The following is a 14,706-nucleotide window of genomic DNA, read 5'->3' as shown; positions in this document are numbered from 1 at the left end:
ATTAAGAATTCCTCATATCAGTGAGGTCATATGATACATGTCTTTCTCTGTTTGACTTATTTTGCTCAGTGTACTACCCTCCAGTTCCATCCACGTTGTTGCAAATGGCAAGATCTCATTCCTTTTGATGGCTGCAAAATATTCCATTGTATATATATACCACCTCTTCTTTATCCATTCATCTGTTGATGGACATCTTGGCTCTTTCCACAGTTTGGCTATTGTGGACATTGCTGCTCTAAACATCAGGGTGCATGTACCCTTTCGGATCCCTACTTTTGTATCTTTGGGGTAAATACCCAGTAGTGCAATTGCTGGATCATAGGGTAGCTCTATTTTCAACTTTTTGAGGAACCTCCATACTGTTTTCCAGAGTGGCTGCACCAGCTTGCATTCCCACCAACAGTGGAGGAGGGTTCCCCTTTCTCCGCATCCCCGCCAACATCTGTCATTTCCTGACTTGTTAATTTTAGCCATTCTGACTGGTGTGAGGTGGTATCTCATTGAGGTTTTGATTTGGATTTCCCTGATGCCGAGCGATATTGAGCACTTTTTCATGTGTCTGTTGGCCATTTGGATGTCTTCTTTGCAAAAATATCTGTTCATGTCTTCTGCCCATTTCTTGATTGGATTCTTTGTTCTTTGGGTGTTGAGTTTGATGAGTTCTTTATAGATTTGGGATACTAGCCCTTTATCTGATATGTCATTTGCAAATATCTTCTCCCATTCTGTCAGTTGTCTTTTGGTTTTGTTGACTGTTTCCTTTGCTTTGCAAAAGCTTTTTATCTTGATGAAGTCCCAATAGTTCATTTTTGCCCTTGCTTCCCTTGCCTTTGGCGATGTTTCTAGGAAGAAGTTGCTTCGGCTGAGGTCAAAGAGGTTGCTGCCTGTGCTCTCCTTTAGGATTTTGATGTACTCCTGTCTCACGTTGAGGTCTTTCAACCATTTTGACTATTTTTGTGTGTGGTGTAAGGAAATGGTCCAGTTTCATTCTTCTGCATGTGGCTATCCAATTTTCCCAACACCATTTGTTGAAGAGACTGTCTTTGTTCCATTGGACATTCTTTCCTGCTTTGTCAAAGATGAGTTGACCATAGAGTTGAGGGTCCATTTCTGGGCTCTCTATTCTGTTCCATTGATCTATGTGTCTGTTTTTGTGCCAGTACCATACTGTCTTGATGATGACAGCTTTGTAATAAAGCTGGAAGTCCGGAATTGTGATGCCGCTAGCTTTGCTTTTTTTTTTTCAACATTCCTCTGGCTATGCGGGGTCTTTTCTGGTTCCATACAAATTTTAGGATTATTTGTTCCATTTCTTTGAAAAAAGTGGATGGCATTTTGATGGGGATTGCATTGAATGTGTAGATTGCTCTAGGTAGCATTGACATCTTCACAATATTTGTTCTTCCAATCCATGAGCATGGAACGTTTTTCCATTTCTTTGTGTCTTCCTCAATTTCTTTCATGAATATTTTATAGTTTTCTGAGTACAGATCCTTTGTCTCTTTGGTTAGGTTTATTCCTAGGTATCTTATGGTTTTGGGTGCAATTGTAAATGGGATCGACTCCTTAATTTCTCTTTCTTCTGTCTTGTTGTTGGTGTATAGGAATGCCACTGATTTCTGTGCATTGATTTTATATCCTGCCACTTGACTGAATTCCTGTATGAGTTCTAGCAGTTTTGGGGTGGAGTCTTTGGGGTTTTCCACATAAAGCATCATATCATCTGCAAAGAGTGAGAGTTTGACTTCTTCTTTGCTGATTGGGATGCCTTTTATTTCTTTTTGTTGTCTGATTGCTGTGGCTAGCACTTCCAATACTACGTTGAATAGCAGTGGTGATAGTGGGCATCCCTGCCACGTTCCTGACCTTAGGGGGAAAGCTCTCAGTTTTTCCCCATTGAGAATGATATTCACTGTGGGTTTTTCATAGATGGCTTTTATGATATTGAGGTATGTACCCTCTATGCCTATACTCTGAAGAGTTTTGATCAAGAAAGGATGCTGTACTTTGTCAAATGCTTTTTCTGCATCTATTGAGAGGATCATATGATTCTTGTTCTTTCTTTTGTTAATGTATTGTATCACATCGATTGATTTGTGGATGTTGAACCAAACTTGCAGCCCAGGGATAAATCCCACTTGGTCGTGGTGAATAATCCTTTTAATGTACTGTTGGATCCTATTGGCTAGTATTTTGGTGAGAATTTTTGCATCCATGTTCATCAGGGATATTGGTCTGTAATTCTCCTTTTTGATGGGGTCTTTGGTTTTGGGATCAAGGTAATGCTGGCCTCATAAAATGAGTTTGGAACTTTTCCTTCCATTTCTATTTTTTGGAACAGTTTCAGAAGAATAGGTATTAATTCTTCTTGAAATGTTTGGTAGAATTCCCCTGGGAAGCCATCTGGCCCTCGGCTTTTGTTTTTTGGGAGATTTTTGATGACTGCTTCAATTTCCTTAGTGGTTATAGGTCTGTTCAGGTTTTCTATTTCTTCCTGGCTCAGTTTTGGTAGTTGATACATCTCTAGGAATGCATCCATTTCTTCCAGGTTATCTAATTTGCTGGCATAGAGTTGCTCATAATATGTTCTTATAATTGTTTGTATTTCTTTGGTGTTGGTTGTGATCTCTCCTCTTTCATTCATGATTTTGTTGATTTGGGTCATTTCTCTTCTCTTTTTGATAAGTCTGGCCAGGGGTTTATCAATCTTGTTAATTCTTTCAAAGAACCAGCTCCTAGTTTCGTTGATCTGTTCTACTGTTCTTTTAGTTTCTATTTCATTCATTTCTGCTCTGATCTTTATTATTTCTTTTCTCCTGCTGGGTTTAGGCTTTACTTGCTGTTCTTTCTCCAGCTCCTTTAAGTGTAGGTTTAGGTTGTGTACTTGAGACCTTTCTTGTTTCTTGAGAAAGGCTTATATTGCTATATACTTTCCTCTTAGGACTGCCTTTGCTGCATCCCAAGGATTTTGAATAGTTGTGTTTTCATTTTCATTGGTTTCCATGTGTTTTTTTAATTCTTCTTTAATTTCCTGGTTGACCCATTCATTCTTCAGTAGGATGCTCTTTAGCCTCCATGTATTTGAGTTCTTTACGACTTTCCTCTTGTGATTGAGTTCTAGTTTCAAAGCATTGTGGTCTGAAAATAGGCAGGGAATGATCCCAATCTTTTGGTAGTGGTTGAGACCTGATTTATGACCTAGGATGTGATCTATTCTGGAGAATGTTCCATGGGCACTAGAGAAGAATGTGTATTCCGTTGCTTTGGTATGGAATGTTCTGAAAATGTCTGTGAAGTCCATTTGGTCCAGTGTGTCATTTAAAGTCTTTATTTCCTTGTTGATCTTTTGCTTAGACGATCTGTCCATTTCAGTGAGGGGGTGTTAAAGTCCCCCACTATTATTGTATTGTTGTCGATGTGTTTCTTTGCTTTTGTTATTAATTGCCTTATATAATTGGCTGCTCCCATGTTAGGGGCATAGATATTTACAATTGTTAGATCTTCTTGTTGGATAGACCCTTTAAGTAGGATATAATGTCCTTCCTCATCTCTTATTACAGTCTTTGGTTTAAAATCTAATTTGTCTGATATAAGGATTGCCACCCCAGCTTTCTTTTGGTGTCCATTAGCATGGTAAATGGTTTACCACCCCCTCACTTTCAATCTGGGGGTGTCTTTGGTTCTAAAATGAGTCTCTTGCAGACAGTATATCGATGGGCCTTGTTTTTTAATCCAAACTGATAGCCTGTGTCTTTTGATTGGGGCATTTAGCCCATTTACATTCAGGGTAACTATTGAAAGATATGAATTTAGTGCCATTGTATTGCCTGTAAGGTGACTGTTACCGTATATTGTCTGTGTTCCTTTCTGGTCTATGTTGCTTTTAGGGTCTCTCTTTGCTTAGAGGACCCCTTTCAAGATTTCTTGTAGGGCTGGCTTTGTGTTTGCAAATTCCTTCAGTTTTTGTTTGTCCTGGAAGCTTTTTATCGCTCCTTCAATTTTCAATGACAGCCTAGCTGGATAGAGTATTCTTGGCTGCATATTTTTCTCATTTAGTGCTCTGAATATATCCTGCCAGTCCTTTTTGGCCTGCCAGGTCTCTGTGGATAGGTCTGTTGCCAATCTAATGTTTCTACCCTTGTAGGTTACATATCTCTTCTCCCGAGCTGCTTTCAGGATTTTCTCTTTGTCTCTGAGACTCGTAAGTTTTACTATTAGAAGTCAGGGTGTTGACCTATTTTTATTGATTTTGAGAGGGGTTCTCTGTGCTTCCTGGATTTTCATGCCTGTTTCCTTTCCCAAATTAGGGAAGTTCTCTGCTATAATTTGCTCCATTATACCTTCTGCCCCTCTCTCTCTTTCTTCTTCTTCTGGGATCCCAACTATTCTAATGTTGTTTCATCTCATGGTATCGCTTATCTCTCGAATTCTGCCCTCGTGATCCAGTAGTTGTTTATCTCTCTTTTTCTCAGCTTCTTTATTTTCCATCATTTGGTCTTCTATATTACTGATTCTCTCATCTGCCTCATTTATCCTAGCAGTTAGCGCCCCCATTTTTGATTGCACCTCATTAATAGCCTTTTTGATTTCTACTTGGTTAGATTTTAGTTCTTTTACTTCTCCAGAAAGGGTTTCTCTAATAACTTCCATTTTTTTTTCAAGCCCAGCTAGTATCTTTAAAGTGATGATTCTGAACTCTAGATCTGAGATCATACTAATGTCCGTATTGAGTAGGTCCCTGGCAGTCGGTACTACCTCTTGTTCTTTTTGTTGAGGTGATTTTTTCCATCTTGTCATTTTGTGCAGAGGAGAATAGATTAATGAGATAACAAAATGCTAGCAGAGTAACAACGTCCCCAGAAAATATACTCTAAAGGAATCAGAAAAGACCTTCCAGAAAGTGGTTGCTTTTCTGATGAGAGAGTTGTTGCTATTCTTTTCTTCGATCTCCTGTTGAGTTTGTAGGTGTTCAGAATGGTTTGATCCCCATCCAGCTGAATTCCTGAGAGGAGACGAAATCCAGGTTTCCTACTCCTCCGCCATCTTGCTCCGCCCTAAATCTTTGTTTTAAAATAGAATCAATCTTAAGAACAGAGAACTGGTGAAACCCTCAATGAAGCCAGATCCTTGGAAGCATTCGTTCATTCATTCATTCATTCATTCATGTATTCATACATTTAACAAGCGTGTGACAGGGGCTGGGCTTGTGCTTTGGGGCGTGGATCACAGAGAACTGGCCCCAACGGGCCCTCGGTCTAATGTGGGGAAGAAGGAGGAAACAAACCCATCACAGAACAACGCAGAGGAACACATCAGGAGAGAAATGCTGCTTGTTCCCACCTTAATCCTTAGATGGTGGTAAAAATAAATAAGCACCCACCCTACGGGTCATAAAAGAAAAGTCTGTTCCATTAGCAAACCTGGAGAGCCTTGGCAGTAGAGGTGGACCCTGCCTTTGGGTTTACCATCCTCCGCTAAGGTTATTAGAACAGCAGGGGGCGCTCTAGGGAGTGGAGTGAGGGGACCCAGGTCCGCATCACCCTGGAAATGCAATCGGGGGTTGCTTTCTTGCCCTGAGTGGGCAGTTTTTAATTGCAATCCCCCTAAATCCTGAGCGTGTGATGGCATGGACAAGGTTAGGCTAGTATTTGGCTTTTCACCATCTATAAAGAAAGTGCTTCCTAATAGTCCGCACCTGTCTAGCAGGTGTGATAGATTTAACTAGTGGAGAGAGTGGACAGTTTTCAAGGACTAATTACATGATGTTACAAATCACTCTCAGCTGTTATCAGAGCAGCCTCCTGCTGTCACCCAGGAGGCCCGGCCGGCCCCATCTGCAGGCTGCTGAGGCACTGCACACAGACCTGGCAGCCAGACCCCCGGGATCCTACCTTGGCTCCGCCCCTTACAGGCGGTGAGGCTGTGGTCCTGTTGGGAACACTCCCAGCCTCAGTGCTCTCTTCTGTAAGGTGGGGCTAAATCTCTTCTCCTAAGACTGAGGTCAAACGTGACGTGGTAAGTGCTTAGCAAAGGCTGCTGTCACAATCACTTAAAGTCAGCCACACAAGTGTGGGATGGATGTGATCTGTCTGTACCACAGTCAAGTGCAGTGGCCGGAGCTCTGCTGGGGGAGGCACAAAGTCCCAAGGGAGGGAAGAGGGGGTCTTGGGCCTCTGCGGGGGCCGCATCATGTCTTGCAGTCCACGGTCCTGAATGTGCCCATACAGAAGATCCCTGGAGTGGGGCCTTTGAAGGATGGAAGATCCCAGGTTTGTCCGTCCCCATGTCCCTCTTTACCTCTCTCCTCACACAGGTGGAAACATGGTCTTCTTCTCTCCAGGAGGGTCCCATCTCAGAGGGGAACCCAGAGCCTGGGAGGACATGCTGGGCAGAGTTGTTCCTACTTTTGAGCAAGTCCTACATTATAATTCCCACTTAGGCCTATGTGCAAAGGTGAGTGTCCCTGTCACGTTGGTGTGGCACCTCCTTGATGTGCTTTGGATTTTCCAGGCCAGCTCTGTCTACATTCTTATGAGGCTCCATCCCTGGCAGCTTACACTGCAAGGAGGCTTGTCAGCCAGGGCCCTGACTTAGCACCCCTGTCCCAGAGGTGGTGCACTCTTTGGAGCAACGCCCTCTGTGTCTCCCCTCTGCACCCTTAGCAGGCCTAGTTTAAAGCAGGGCCCACATTCAGTGCCCAAAATATTGAATTATCACGCACACAAGAGTCTGAGACTATTTAAAGTTCCCAGGGCTCTGTTTCCAACCTCAGAAATGACCCATCCTTGTCAAAAAGAGACTCTCCAAAGTCAAACACTGCATCTCCACAGGGCCCAATTCCATTTTGTTGCTTTCCCAGCACAGCTACGATTAATAAACATCCCACTGGCTGTGCAGTTCCAGGCTGGGAGCACACAGCATCCTAGAAACAACGCCTGGCAGAGAATCTGTCACTGTCAGCGTGGCTTCTTCTTCTGCCCCACACCCCAGCTGACTTGGAGCATGGCCTGCCCGGTCTGCTGAGCCTCTTCCAATGCCTCCCCCAATCCCCAGAACCTGGCCCCCTCCTAGAGCCACCTTTGGGAAAGCTGGCCTCCCTGAGTAAGCTCCCAGGGAACAGCAGGGCTTGGGTTTTAGTGGGACTTGCTCTCAGTCCGTGTTCAGGGCAGCATCCTGTCTTCACCTAGGGTGTCACAGCAGGGATATGGGAGGTCCACAGAGCAGATTCAGTGGTTCTGGAATACATAACTGGCTCTGACCTGTGTCCTGTGTGACCCTGGGCAAGACTCATGCCCTCTCTGAGCTTCAGGGCTGTGTGCCTTTCTTCATATCGGGAGTCACACAGCCTGTGAGTTCGCATCTCATGTCAAACACTTTTCTTGGTTAGGGCATGTAGGAGTCAGCAGACAAACATCAAGGCATCAAGAAACTGGCAGCCAAATAATGAACCAGAACATTTTGGATGGTGATAAAGACCATGAAGAACACTGAGAGCAGCTAGGGTGCCGAGGGGAGCCATCCTAAAGAGAGGGCACGAAATCTTTGCCAGAATGATAGTGCAAGTCAGCCTAGGGAAGGTTGCTTTCCAAGCAGAAGGAATAGCAAGTGCAAAGGCCCCGAGGTAGGAATGAGGTCAGCATGGTCTGGAGACTAAGAGAAACTGAGTGGCCAGAGCCTCGGGGACAAGGGGAAGAAGGTGGAAGAAGCCAGAACACACAAAACCATGAAAGGAATTTCAGCTTTAGGCTGAGCGTATACGGCAGAGGGACATGGTCTGATAGAAGATGTAACAGATCTCTCAGCTACAGTATGGGCAGTGGTCGTGAGGGTGGCAGATCTAGAAACAGACAGATCATTCAAGAAACCATTGGAAGAAAGGGTGGAGGCTTGGGTTGCAGGTGGTGACTGTGAGGACTGAGAAAGGCAGACAGCTCCAGAGTGTGGCCCATGGGAGAGGGGGATAGGCACATGGAATAAGATGAGGAGCAATCTAGGGGATCTGAGGAGTCCAGCATGAGTGACTGGCAAGCAAGACAGCCCTTTCTCATCTGGGATCAGCCTGCAGGGAGGAGACTTCCACCACTTGTCAGTCCCCAGTGTGAATCTTCCCAGGTGGAGTGAGCAACAATGAGAAAAGGTGCTCATTCAAGTTCCCTGGCAGCCAGTTTTTCTCTGTTTTCAGAAAATAGGCATTCCCTTCCTTCTTTTCTTTTATTGGCAGGAGGGAAGCATCCCTATGAGGGCCCAAAGGCATGGGGTTGTAATGTGCTCCTGCTTTCTATGCACTGCTAGAATGCTGAATAGTCTTTATGAATGTGAATTAATGGTCTTGTCAGCAGCAACGATATTTACAGAGCATACTGTTACATTATAAGAAGAAAGGGAAAGTGGACGTGTCAGCTCTGAGCAAGCAGTGGGACACCCTGAGGATCTGGAGACTGGTGGAACCACTCTGTCTCTGCTGGGCCCTGTCCAGCTTCTACTCTCAGGCCTGCTGGATAGCCTGCTGGATCTGGGCTCTGTGGAGAATGAGAAGGAAAGACATTGCAGTACCATGCTGATATAGCAGACATTTTTCTAAACCACAAGAGAGGAAACCAAAGGCCCCAGGGATCCCCAGCACCTGGGAAGCAGATGGGCAGACTCAGCAGCCTCTTTGCCCTTTGGGGCATTTCCTGTGAGTTGAGGTGGTGTTGGCTCAGATGCTTTCTCCTTGAGGCTGCTCTGAGCTTGCTTTGAAGGCCCCAGATAGGATTTAGTATGCACGAGAGCTGGGAAAGAGCTGCTTTGCAAGGTGGTGAACTCCTCATCACTGGAGGCTGGGTGCTACAGGGAAGCTTCTGGGCTGTACCTGGAGTTGCAGCCTTCCTTGGACAGCCACACATTGGGCATGCCCTTGTGCCAGCCTGGGCTAAGAGCTGGGGATGCAGGGGTAACAGGAGTCTCTACCCTCAGTCATGGAAGAGAAAGAAAATAAACAAGGAAAAAGTAAATAAACAAGGTAAGTACCCTAAAAAAATGAAAGAGGCTGCTGTGGCAGAGGCTGGGGGCAGGGGAGGGCATTCTATAGCTGGGTGGGCAGGGAGCTGAGACCTGCTTGCTGCAAAGGGGGGCCCCTGGGAAGACCTGGAGCAAATGCACTCCTTGCAAAGGGTCAGTTGCTGCAAAGGCCTGAGATGGCATCTTTGACCATGATTTCCAAAGTCTTGCATTCAATGATGACAAGACACTGAGATGACCTCTGGATATCAGGAGCATCAGATTAGTTTTGGAGGTGAGGGGGCTGGTCAGCTCTTCTGAAGGTCATTTCTCAGAGCTGGGGTATGGCTGGGAATGTCCTCACCAGACTTTTGGAGGTCAAGGAAGCCTGACTTCACATCCTGTCCTATGGGAGAGGGTGAGCATCTTTTCTCCAAATCCAGAGGAGGCATGGCCTCATCTGGGGACCCAAGGCCTGGAAGGAAGCTCTGCATGTGGGATCTCAGTTAGTGGCTGGCTGGGCTGTGGGCTGTAGGAGTGAAGCTTCAGCCACTGACAGCCAAAAGGCCAGGACAAGTCATGGGTGGGGGTGAGTTAGGCAGCCTGCCCCCAGCAGCTCCCTCCCACCTCTCACCTCCCTCTCCCCCGTCCCACTGTCACTGCCAGTTCTCACACTGGCCATATATTGGATTCTTATAAGAATCTAGTGACAATTCTTAATTCTGTGACAATTCTTAAAATAGCCACCAAAGAGAAAAAAGGTGAGTTTCTCCCATGGGCACTGGCAAGAAGGCCATAGCAGTCCATTGTGTTTCCCTCATTCCTGCAATATGAGCAGTTTCCAGATGGAAAGTCTAAAAACTATACCAGGACCTCATGAAGACCCTGCATGTGACCATGCTGGCAGAAAGTGCCAAAGAAAACAAAAAAGTGGAATATTTTTAAATACTTTGAAATGATGGCGAATGGATGGAATTTAACAACTTTGTCAGGAGGAAGACTATTAGTTCAGTAGCTGACACAAATAATGTTTGGAATCACAGGAGTCAAATCAAATCCCTTCAAGTTCACATTCATGATAAGCACACCCAGAAATGGAGGCCATAATACATGCCCAGGGACTTTAAAACTTTTAAAATATAGGTTGGGTTTGAGCCAACAGAAACGACTTGCTCTCACTAGGGACTCAGCCCTCTCTCCAGGAAGGAGGGACATTAGAATTCCTCAGTCACATGACCATCGTCAGGACCCCGGTCAGGAATCCACTGGCTCTGGGAACCCATCTGCATCTACCTGTGGACAGATTGTGAGGCCACTGGCCTACACCGACTCACAAGGTGCTTTCCTCCTGTCTGAGGATCAGGGCAGAAACCAGGCATTAAACCTGGGCTACCCCTCAGCTGCTGAGCTGGGAAGCTGGCAGTGGAGACACCACGTCCATAGAGCCCAGGGGTGTCATTCAAGGGTGCTACATTAGTTTTCTATTGCTGCATAACAAAATGCCACAAAATTAACAGCTCAAAACACAAATTTATCACCTCACATTTTCCATGGGTCAGGAATCTGGGCACTTTTTAGCTGGGTCCTGAGCTCAGGGTCTCACAGGCTGTAATTGAGGCTCTGGTTGGGCTGTGATCCCCTCTGGGACTTGTGCTCTTCAAACTAATTCAATTTGCTGCCAGAATTCAGTTCCCTAAGGTTGTAGGACTGAGGTCCCCATTTTCTTGCTAGTCATTAGCTGGGACTACTCTCAGCAACTAGGGATGCCCTCAGCTCCTTGTCCTACGGGCCTCATAGTCAGCTCACAATATTGATGTCCACCTTCTTCCAGCCCAGCAGGGATCTCTCTGAACTCTGTCTCTGACCTCTAGACCCAGACTTAAAGGGCTCATGTGATTAGGTCAAGCCCACTAAGATACTTTCCTGTTTGTTAAGTCAACTGATTAATAACCGTAATTGCATCTGCAAAACTCCTTAGTCATGCAGCCTAACAACCACGGTAATGATATCCCATCATATCACAACATCTGCCACTCTCAAGGGGAGGAAATCATACAAGACGTGTACACAAGGGGGTGAGAATCTTGGTGGCCATCCTGGGTTTCTGCCCCTACAGGCACCCCTTTCAAGACCACAGCCATGGCAGTCCAGTTACACTCTGGCCACTGCATGAGGCCCTTGTCAGCCTCACACCAGCCTATTGATAGGCTCGCAGAGACACAGGGCCATAAGGAACTTCCTCTAGTCATCGCATCAGTGACAGAAATCAGGAGAAAAGGTAATTTCCCTATCCCAGTGTGGTATTTGATGACCTCTCAGCTAACTGGATTTTCTTCAAGGATCTGAAAGCCAAAATTCTCCCAAGCTGCATCACTGAACCCCCAAGCTCTTTTCATCACTGGGGTATGAGTACATGATCCAAAGTGTGCTGTATCGCCTACCCAGCTGTGTGACCTTGGGCACATTGCTTTGCTTCTCTGAGCCTTAGTTTTCTTATAAATTAGGAACAAGATTTGCCTTACTTCATAGAATCATTGTGAAGATTGGATGTGATAATCCATGTCAAATACTTAGCTCACTGCCTGACACAGAGCAAGCAACTGACACTTGTGATATGGTGGTGTTCCCATCAAGTTTCTAGGAGGTTTGGGTGTGTGTGTGTGCACACACGTGCATATGAATGCATGTGTGCATTCGTGTGTGCACACTTTCATGTGAGTGAGTGTGCGTGTAGTTGAGAGAGTGCAAGGTCCAGACCAAAGAGGCCTAACATCAGACTGAGCTCAGTCAGTGAGAAGGTGCCTGATAACTATTTTCTCCCATTTCCTTGGTGGCAACCATCATTGTATGGTTCTGTAAGTTTGCATCTATAAGTTTGACTATTTTAGATTCCATATATTAGTGAGATCATACATTGTTTGCTGGAAGGGGAAGCGGGAAAATGTTGGTCAAAGGGTACGTAGTTTCAGTTATACAAGGTAATAAGTGCTGTGGATCTAATGTATAGCAATATGACTACAGTTAATAGTACTGTATTAAACACTTGAAATTTGCCAAGAGGGTAGATCCTAAGTGTTTTCACCTCACACACACACACAAAGAAGGCATCTGGGTAACTGGCATGGGCAAGGCTCTTCTACTCCCTGGACTTTAGTTTCCCCATCTGTAAAATATAGATTGTCTCTAGGAGCACTAGCATTTCTAAAGCTACACCATCCCATGTGGAGAGCTTCCAGAACTTTCTTGGGCTCTTGGTGGATTTGATTGTTTACATGCTTTTTACACATATACTGTATTAGTCAGGGTTCTCGAGAGAAACAGAACCAGTTGGATGGTTCTCTCCCTTTGTCTTCCTCTCTTTATAAGGAATATATACATTAATACAATACATATATACACACACATATATACACGCATATATACACATGTGTGCACACATATGTACACGTATAAGGAATACATACATGTATACTACATGTGAGAAATACATACATAATATACAATATACTATATATATACATCTATATGTTTATGTATCTGTGTGTGTGTGTATGTATATATGTATATATATGGAATTGGCTCACAGTTTTGGAGACTGAGAAGTCCAGATCCAGGAGAGCCAGTGGTTTAGTTCCAGTCTAAGTCTGAAGGCAGGAGAGACCAATGTCCCAGCTAGAAGACAGGCAGAGAGCAAGAATTCTTTCTCACTCAGCCTTTTGTTCTTTTCAGCCCTTCAGTGACTGGGTGAGGCCCACCCATGAGGGGGAGGGCAATCTGCTTATTCAATCAAGTCAGATGTTAACCTTACTCAGAAATGCCCTCACAGACACACCCAGAATACGGTTCGACCAAATATCTGGGCATCCCGTGACCCAGTCAGATTGACACATTAACCATCACACATAGTTTATGTATATTTGGATAAGTAAAAAGCACAACTTTTAAAGATTAAAAATAGGAAAGTTCACTCAGTCACATTCAAGGAGGCTGCATTTGACGGGAGGGTGATCCTTGATGTGAAAGGCCACTCTTCACCCTTTCCACCTCTCTCCTCAAGACCTTTCCTCTATTCTCTTCAATTACAACGTTCTTGAGTCTTCTGATCTGAAACAATCCTCCCCAATGAAGCAATCAGACGTGATCCCAGACTGTAACACACTGTAGCTTTTAACTGTTCAGCTAGAGTTTCTGATTCAGCACATTTTAATCAATTTTATTTGCTAAGATCAGGGAGATGTCATCTGTAATAATCCCAGCTGACCTCCCAAAGTCAGGCTGATAAAAATATTAATGTCAGCTTCTTGCAGCTTGGCAGAGAGCAACACCCAGCTTGACAAGCAAACAAATGGCTCAGAGCTGTCTGTGGGAGGCTGATGAACCTGTATTAATGAATAGCTTCATCAGTGAAAGTTGCCCTCCGAGCAGAGCTGCCACAGGCTGGAGTCTCGCCAGAGGCTCAGCTAGCTGCCTTCCTGGTGAGGTCCTCTTGTCCATCTACGAGGCTGAGGCACGTCAATTACATCAGTCGACAGGATGATTCACCCTCCCTCAATCGCATGCTCTAAGTTTGGTGCTAGGATCACCCAACCCTGCTTTTAACTTCTATTCTCCCTGACAAGGTGTCCTCCTCTTACGGTCTGTCAGGTCCTTCCAGCTGTGACATCAGAGGCATTGGCCCCTTGGAGCACAACAAGCAATTCCAAATAGGAATGAAGGGTTATTTCTAGGGGTCATAGCCTCATGATCCCTGGCCTCATTTAGCCCAGGAGTGTGTTTATTTGGTCACATTGCTTGGCACATGCAGCTTCTTTAAAAGACAATTACCAGGTGGGGCTTGCGTGGCTCAGAATTCAAGCAGTTCAGCATCTGCTATCTAACTCATATCCCTCTATGAATATTTATTATTTTCATCTGGCCACTGGAGGCTCTGAGTTTGTTGCTCCTGATTTAACTGGAGCCATGGTAGAGAGAGGCAGGTGTTAACATTGCTAACATCGCTGATGCTTGTCACTTGCCCAGAGCTGTGCAGGGACAGCTACACTGGACTCTGGACTCCAGGGCTCATTTCTTTACACCTCCCAATTCCATCTCTTCCCTTTGTCTTTTTTTTTAAATTTTATTTATTTATTTATTTGAGAGAGAGAATGAGATAGAGCATGAGAGGGGGGAGGGTCAGAGGGAGAAGCAGACTCCCTCCTGAGCAGGGAGCCCGATGCGGGACTCGATCCCGGGACTCCAGGATCACGACCTGAGCCGAAGGCAGTCGCTTAACCAACTGAGCCACCCAGGCGCCCTCTTCCCTTTGTCTTAAGAGATGATACCAGCCTGGTTCCTTCTGTTGGGAATGAGGAAGAGTTCTGCTAGGTCCGTACAAAGGAGGAGCAAACCCAACCAGCCCTCTTCACTTTCCAGACAGGAAAACTCCCTGCTTTGCTCAGAAGAGAAACGTAGTCTGAAAAGAGAAGAATCATTTGAGGAATTTAGCAGTTCATGCAATGGCTCTGACTTCATGCTGGTCACACAGGGTGTGTGCTTTGACCTAATGAGCATGTGACGTGTGATGCATCTGCCTCCCTCCAAGGATGAAACACTCCCAACAGAGCAACTGCATCCTCAGACCTCCTGCAGCCAAACTGTACAGCCACAGCCATGGGTTTTGTGCAGGCAGCCCCCTAGGTTCAGCCCATTTGTGCAGTCTGAGCACTAACTGGAGACTTCAGAACT

The sequence above is a fragment of the Neomonachus schauinslandi genome, chromosome 16 (genome assembly GCF_002201575.2).
Source record: "Neomonachus schauinslandi chromosome 16, ASM220157v2, whole genome shotgun sequence".
Lineage (NCBI taxonomy): Eukaryota > Metazoa > Chordata > Mammalia > Carnivora > Phocidae > Neomonachus > Neomonachus schauinslandi.
The sequence above is the reverse complement of the archived record's forward strand: the minus strand, read 5'-3'. Positions refer to the sequence as shown.